Below are 8,161 nucleotides of genomic sequence, written 5' to 3'. Positions count from 1 at the left end.
TGGATCTGGTAACCTGAGTTTGATTCCCAGAAACAGAGGAAAGGAATAAGCAGAGAACCTACTCTACAAAGTTGTCCCTTACCTCCACACATGTGCCATGACATGTGTGCTGTCAAACACACACACACACACACACACACACCATAGAATTAATCATCCTTTATATATTTAGGAGGTAGTAGTTGATGGATACGAAGGGCTTAGAGAGACAAAATGTTAAATTTGTGTAATTTTAATATGTGTAGTGTGATAATTCTTAATTCCTGTTAAAGGCAAATAATTATAGTTGACTAAATGTGAGAAATGACAATTAAGACACTGATCACTTTTATTTGTCTCTACTGTTGTTTTTGAGGAAAAGTCTTTCTATATAGCACTCGCTGCCCTGGAAATCACTACATAGACCAGTTTGGCTTCAAACTCACAGAAAACTGTTTGCCCTTGACACTTAATCTGGGATTAAAGGCATGTATCACCATACCCAGAAAGGTACTACTAATTCTGTATATACATCTTTCTCTTCTTTGTTGTACAGACTATTTAATTTTATACAAAGGGTATTACTTTTCCTGCAAAAAAATCAAGGCAATAACATATCTTAAGAAAAATTCCAGTACAAACTATTGAAAACAGTCTCCTTCCTTATCAATCATTTTAGTACAGTCTATCAGCTGTTTATAACTTCCTGTGAGCAGCCCTGGGGACGTGTCATTTATGATCTATTACCCAGCTCAGGTGGAGTGTAAGCTATCAAGACTGATTTCTCTACAGATAAAAGATCAGAATTAGTGGTCCATAATATTTCAGAAATAGTGACTTCCGTTTGCAGTGGAAATGACTGTGTTCCTAACAATCCCTTGTATTGAGAGCTTTGTTTGGATTAGGTATTACAACAGAAGCTAGTGAGGATATTTTTGCCAACAGAAAAGAGATTCAAGATGTCAAGATTGGGTAGTATAAAGTAGTTTCACAGTGTAACTTCCATTATTCTGTATGACATGGGAAACTTTATTGCCTACAACTCATTATCCTCCTGGATGTCATGTTCTGTAGTTAGAGAAGAAGTGTTTGTCAGTATAAATTCCTATTCAAATCTTCCCAGGAGGTGCTATTATAAAATCAAGAACCTCTGAAATCCAAGAGCAAGCTTTAGTGGTTTTCCAAGGAAACTTCTTTTATTTTGCCTTCAAGTCGAGAGTAAATGTACACTTTTTTTTTTTGGCATTATTACCTACTAAAAGCTGGTCTTTACTTAGCAGTTATTGCCACTTTTCTCTGTAATACATTTCCCCAAGTCTCACCTGCAAATGCATTGGGAAGTCTGCTTTTTTTTTTTTTTTATGTAGAGTGGAGCTGTCTTTTTAGACAACAAAAGATAGTGTCATCTTTTTTCCCACACCTACTCTGAGGGTTTCAATCATTTCCTACTGCTTGGTGGTATAGCTTTAATTTATGCTGCCTCTTTTCCTGGCAGTAAATTGCTTACATGGCATGCCCCAGCTTTGGTTGCAGCCCAGCATGCCATACCTTTATTTCAAGTAAATATGGCTCTGCATAGTTTTCACACCTACCTTCCCTGACCTCCAGGCTTAGAGATGGAGGACTCTCATACTAATGGAGAAAGCTCTTTCTACCAACATAAAAACACATAATACCATAGCAGGGGAAGTTTCCTGGGGCTGATGCAGATCCTTTAATCAGTTAATGATGAGTGAGGGAGCACAAACACCCCCTCTCCTGTGCTTAGGGCTACACATGTCCTCTGCATGTTTCCAGTGCTATCCCTGGGTTCTGGTTCATTTCTGTTGCTGTTGTAGTTACCCCAACAAAAGGGTTTAATGTAAAATTTAAATCTACTACTACAAGGCTCTCATGCTAATGAAGGCTCCTGATTGAAGCAATAATAGCAATCACCTCTTTTTCCAGTCACAAAATCTCTGCAAATGAAGGTTTGAGTTTGAACCAATCACAGCACTCATTTTACAAGTGTCACAATAAATGTAGTATACATATGAATGACTGAGTTTGCAACAATCACAATATTTTCCATTTGGTCATTTACTGAAGTGAGTATTTTATGCAAATGAAGGCTGGTGTCAGGTCCAATCACAGCACTCACTATTGTTCCAATCACAAAATGACTTCTTTGCAATTAAGGACCACATTTTCAGCAATCATAATGTTTGTAAACCCTTTAGCAAAACTACTTATTAGAATTGCACATATTATATTAAAAATCCCAGTAGTGATGAGAGCTACCTAATCCAAAACAAGAGTGGCTACAATTTTGAAAAAGTCTATTGAATTTACTCCCTAATTTACAGATTCCTAATTGTTACTATGGAGATAAAGAAATGTATGTATAGCATTTACCCTCCTCACTGTGTCTCTGAGTGCTAATATGAGTTAAAATCAGGTGCTTTCATCAGAGTTTAAATCAGTGTGCTGACCCCCTCTTTAACAACACTTTTCTATCCATAGTACTAAATGAATAATGTAATATTTATTGATATTTCTAATGTGTACTCTGGGGCAAGCTTCATGGCTTCCTTTATCACATTATTTTTAGTATGATTGTGTTTACTTACTTCCTGGGTCAGGAGGCCCTCCAACATGCCAAGACAAGGCTGTGTAGGTCAAAAGATAAGTTACACGATTAAATTCTCGGGTTATTGGGCTTGGTGAACTGTTCCTTTACCTGCTCAGACATCTTGCAGACACACCTTATCTTGATTACCCATAACAAATGGTTCTGGGACCAATGGCAAATAGGATGATTACAGTGCAAGAAACTTTTTTATTCAGTGCTTTCAGAAGTCTACATTGCCACCATCTAACATTTTCCCCCTTTCTGGTGTTCTAAAAGAATCCTCCAGGTGCTCCCAACAGTTCATGCTTTGTATGAGGGTCCAGGCCTGTATTCAGTGCTACTGAAGAGACTGGGGCACAAGGATTAAAAGTTCAAGGCCAACATTTGCTACAGACTTAATTCAAGGACAAATTAAAAATTTAGTGAGACAATGTCTTAAAATCAACGAGAAAAGTAAGATGGGCTATATATAATATGCTCAGTTCTAGAGAACTCACTTGATTTGCATGATACGAATCCTTGGTTCAAATAACCTAATAGCCTGCTCAAGGATCAAACACATTTCCATATACTAGAAGATATTTCTGAGAAAGATTAAGATTTTATTTATGTTCAGAGAGGAAACCTTTTCATCACCCTTTTGCAGAGAAATGTATCATTTCTGCAGAGTTTCTCCCAAATGCTAGGTAAAAAAAGAAAACTCTTTGATGGGTCAAACAGATACTTCAGCTGTTGTGCACCTTTACAGTGACACCATCTAATGGAAACAGATCAGCACAGTGTACACCCACCAGTAAAACTGATTCTGATTAAAGAAGCTAGGATTTGGGGATGTAGCTCATTTTATAGCGTTCCTGGTTAACATACAAAAACCCCTGAGTTCAGTACTCAGCACTGTATAAGCCAGGCATTATGTAATTCCAGCATTCAGGAGGCACTCAGTTCCTGGCCAACGTGAGTTAGGTGAGATCCTATTTCAAACAACAATAACTGCAAAAGCCAGATTCCCACATTTCTGCACCTTTGTCCTAAGGAGAAATAGCTGCTACAATTCAAATGAGGTAAGCATAATTTTAATGTTGTAAGTATAGATACCAAGCATTGTTTTAACACAGAAAAGTACCAATTAGTGGTTCACCAAAAGAAAAACATGTGTTCCTATCAGCAGTCCTACACTGCAACCTTCTAACTTCACCCCAAACATTGCTTCTCACAGGAGGCTGCATATGAACATTCCCTTGGGAGTTTGTGAGATCCATGTGCTATCTGGTTTAAGCATATGATGCTATCATCCCTTGGCATCAGCAGTTTTCCAAGTGTCTCAAGTCAAGGTATTGAGATGATGGATAGGTAGTGAGCAACACCAATCAGACTGGTCTCCATTTTTCACTGATTTAAGTAAAAATTGTATGCAGCTGAAGGCTTGTGTTCGGACCAACCATACTATCTTTCTACCAATCATAATATGAGTCCTATGCAAATGAAAAACCATGTTTTCACCAAATATAACTGTATATTTTTAATGATAACATAGGTATCTTACTCACAAGAATGTTTGTGTTTTTCCTAATGAAATCATGTTTTGTACCATTTAAAACCCAGACTCTTATGAAAGTGAAGGCTTATGTTTAAAGCAAACAATGCACTTAATTATAGCCCTGTCACAATATATATACTATGTAAATGAGGGACTGGGTTTACACGAATCCTATCATTTCCCATTAGATCACTGTCAAAATTAAGTAACTAAGGCTTGTATTTAGACCATCACAGCACTCACTTTTAAATGAGTCACAATAGCCTTACTATGCAATTATGGACATGATTTGCCAAAACGGCAAAATTGTTGATTTTGCTCATGACAAGGCCTCTTATTCAAAGGAAGGGTGCACTTACACCAAGCCAAAGAGTGTTTTTTAGTGGTTACAAACAACCTTGCAAATGATTGCTTATGTTTAAATCAAGGAAGGGCTAATTTTTCGTCAAGTCACCAAAGCCATACTATGCAAATGAAAATCATGTTTGCATGAATCCCTGCAGTCTTCATTTTATCAGTGAATGAAGAAAGCATTGTATGCAAATGAAGCCTTGTGTGTAGACCAATCTTACCACTCATGGTTATACCAATCACAAAATGGATCCCATACAAATGAAGGACCATGTTTTCACCAATCAAAACACTACTAACCTTAAGTAAGACTTAGGCATTTTATTAAAATGAACTTTGTGCTAGAACAAATCTATGGAGTGTTTTCTACCAGTTAATTCCATGCCTCTTATGCAGATAAAGGCTTATGTTTAATCCTCTCAAGGCACTTATTTTTGGCCAAGTCATTATACCCTTACTATGCTTATTCTTTACTGGCAGTGTTGACACTTTTGTCTGTAATTTATTTCCCTATGTTACAACAGCAAATGCACTGGGAAGTCTGTTTTTTCCCTCCTTGGACAGTGTACCTGTCTTTTCAGACAGCAGAAGATGGTATCATCTTTCCCAAACCTGCTCTGAGGGTTTCAATCATTTCCTACTGTTTGGTGGTATAGTTTTAATCAATGCTATTTTCTTGGCAATGGCCCAGCTTTGGTGACAGCCTAGCATGCCATACCTTTATTTTCTAGTAAATATGTCTGCTCATAGTTTAAAGTCTTCTGAGAGAATCTAGAAAAGATATTGTAGTTACATACTCCCTGTTATCACTTCCCTATAGAGTCTTGGTCTTGCTAAGCCCATTCTACACAGTCCCTGTCATATTTTCTGCATACTGCTTTCTCAATCCATTTAAACACAAATAACAAAGATTTTTTTCTTTGTGTTTATAGAATTCAGATCCACTACATATACATCCATTGATATACATATGGGCTGATTAGAATTTTTAGCTATTATGGAAAGCATAACAATGAACAAGAGAATACAAATGTCTGTTTGACTTGCTGATTTTATTTCCTTTTGCCATACAACCAATAGGAAGATTGTTGAATAATATAATAGTCCTATTTTTTTATATTTTTGTTAGGCATTTGTGTTACTTTTCATGACACCTGTATTAAATTGCATTCCTTCAAACAACATGCGATGCTCCCCTTTGCTGTATGTGTCCTTTAACAGTTGTACATGTCATTTATGTAGTAGGAGCTATTCCAAAAATTCTAAAGATGAACTGTTCTCACTTCAGATTTGAGCACTGGTCAGATGCCTATGAACCATTTGCATGTCCTTTTTGGGAATTTTTCCCAGTGATTAACAAGGTTATCTGCTTTACTATTGAGTGAATATGGGACTTGGTTAATTCACCTCCTAGTAGATGTAGATATTTTCTTCCATAACCTAGATCGTCTGCTTTCTCTGCTGATTGTTTCCTTTCCTGTGCAGTGTGTTGATATATTCGTGATCCCAGGTTATAACATATGATCCCATTTGTCTGTTTTGCCTTTTGTTTCCTATACTATTGAGGTCATATCCCCTCCCTTGAACTTTCCCTCTATGCTTACCAATTTATTAACTAGTTGTCTTACCATTTCAAGGTTTTCCAGTGAAATATATAATCCATTTTTTTCTTTTATTATGTATATGTATATACATATGTATATATTATATGATACTTATATAGGATCCGTATTTAGTTGTATTCTTCTGTCTGTAAACATCCAATCTTTCCAACACATTTGTCCACATTTGTTGTTGGTACCTGTCTTAGTCACTGTTCTTTTGCTGTGAAGAGACTGTATGACGAAGTCAACTCTTATAAGTGAAAGCTTGCTTACAGTTTCAGAAATTTAGTCCATTATCATCATAGCAGGGAACCTAGCAACACACAGGCAAACATGGGGCTAGAGAAGTAGTTGATAATGGGTCTGGAGTGGGCATTTGAATCCTCAAAGCCAGTGATACATCCAACAAGGCCACCCCTACTCCAACAAGGTCACACTTAATCCTTCAGAAATAGTGTCACTCACTGGTGACTAAGCTTTCAAAAATGTGAGCCTTGGGCTATTCTTTTTTATTATTGTTATTATTATTTTCTTATACATTACATCCTAACCTCAGTTTCTTCTCCATCTACTCTTCTCTCCCCGATCCATTCCTCCTCCATTGCCTGTCAATAGAACAGAGAAGACCTCCCAGGGATATCAACTGAACATATCACAAGAAGTTATATTAAGACTAGGCACAAACATTCATATCAAAGCTGAATAAAGCAACTCATTAGGAGGGAAAGTGTCCCAACCTCCAGCAAATGAGTCTAATTGTAGTAATTCCTCATTCACATTGTTGTGAGTCCCACATGAACACCAAGGTACACAATAATAGATATATGCAGAGTATCACAGGATTTTCCCTGTCCAATCACATTAGTGCCGAGGAAGCCTGTGATTGGACAGGGAAAAGGAAGGCAGAGCTAAGAGTTGCAGAGACAGGGAACATCTCAGAGTAGGAGGAGGAAATGGCTGCGGATTGGTACCCGCGTGACGTTTTCCAACCACAAGTAGCTATGATTTCACAAGGTTAGAAATACTACGATAAAGCTTTTATCACTATCAATTGGCTCTGAAATTATTGTATTAGAGCTTTGGAAATTGTGATATTATTGATACATAAATCTGACTGGTTAATTAAGCATTAAGAGTCTTGATTCTAGGCTTTTCCCCACTTTCTTTTCTATTAGTTTCAGTCTATCTGGTTTTATGTGGAGATCCTTGATCCATTTGAACTTGAGCTTTTTACAAGGAGATATAATTGGATTGACTTGCATTGTTTTCCATGGTAACCACCAGTTGAACCAGCACCATTTGTTGAAAATGCTGTCTTTTTTCACTGGATGGTTGTAGCTCCTTTGTCAAAGATCAAGTTACCATAGGTGTGTGGGTTCATTTCTGGGTCTTCAATTCTATCCCATTGATCTACCTACCTAGAAACTATTGTGGATGCCAACAAGTGCTTGCTGACAGGAGCCTGATATAGCAGTCTCCTGAGAGGCTCTGCCAGTGCCTGAGAAACACAGAAGTAGAGGCTCACAGCCATCCATTAGACTGAACACAGGGTCCCCAATGGGGGAGCTAGAGGAAGGACCCAAGGAGCTGAAGAGGTTTGCAGCCCCATAGGAAGAACAACAATATGAACCAATCAGTACCCCTAGAGCTCCCAGGGACTAAAACACCAACAAAAGAGTACACAAGAAGGGACTCAAGGCTTCAGGTGCATATGTAGCAGAGGATGGCCTTGTGGGACATCAATAAAAGGAGAGGCCCTTGGCCTTGTGAAGGCTCTATGCCCTTGTGTAGGGGAATGCCAGGACAGAGAGGCAGGAGTGGGTGGGTTAATGAGGAGGGGGAGTGGGGAAGTGATAGGGAGGTTTTCAGAGGGAAAATGAGGAAAGGGAATAAAATTTGACATGTTAATTAAGAAAATATCTAATAAAAATGAAAAATGAAAGATTTTCAACTCTACCAGGGCACTGTGTATTGTGATATGATGGCTGACATTGGGGTGTGTGGTAGTAAGAGGAACTTGCCTTGCCCCACCCCCCACCCCACCCCACCCCATCCCCACCCCCACCCCCACCCCCCACC

The sequence above is a fragment of the Mus caroli genome, unplaced genomic scaffold, assembly GCF_900094665.2.
Source record: "Mus caroli unplaced genomic scaffold, CAROLI_EIJ_v1.1 scaffold_20065_1, whole genome shotgun sequence".
Taxonomy (NCBI): Eukaryota; Metazoa; Chordata; class Mammalia; order Rodentia; family Muridae; genus Mus; species Mus caroli.
The sequence above is the reverse complement of the archived record's forward strand: the minus strand, read 5'-3'. Positions refer to the sequence as shown.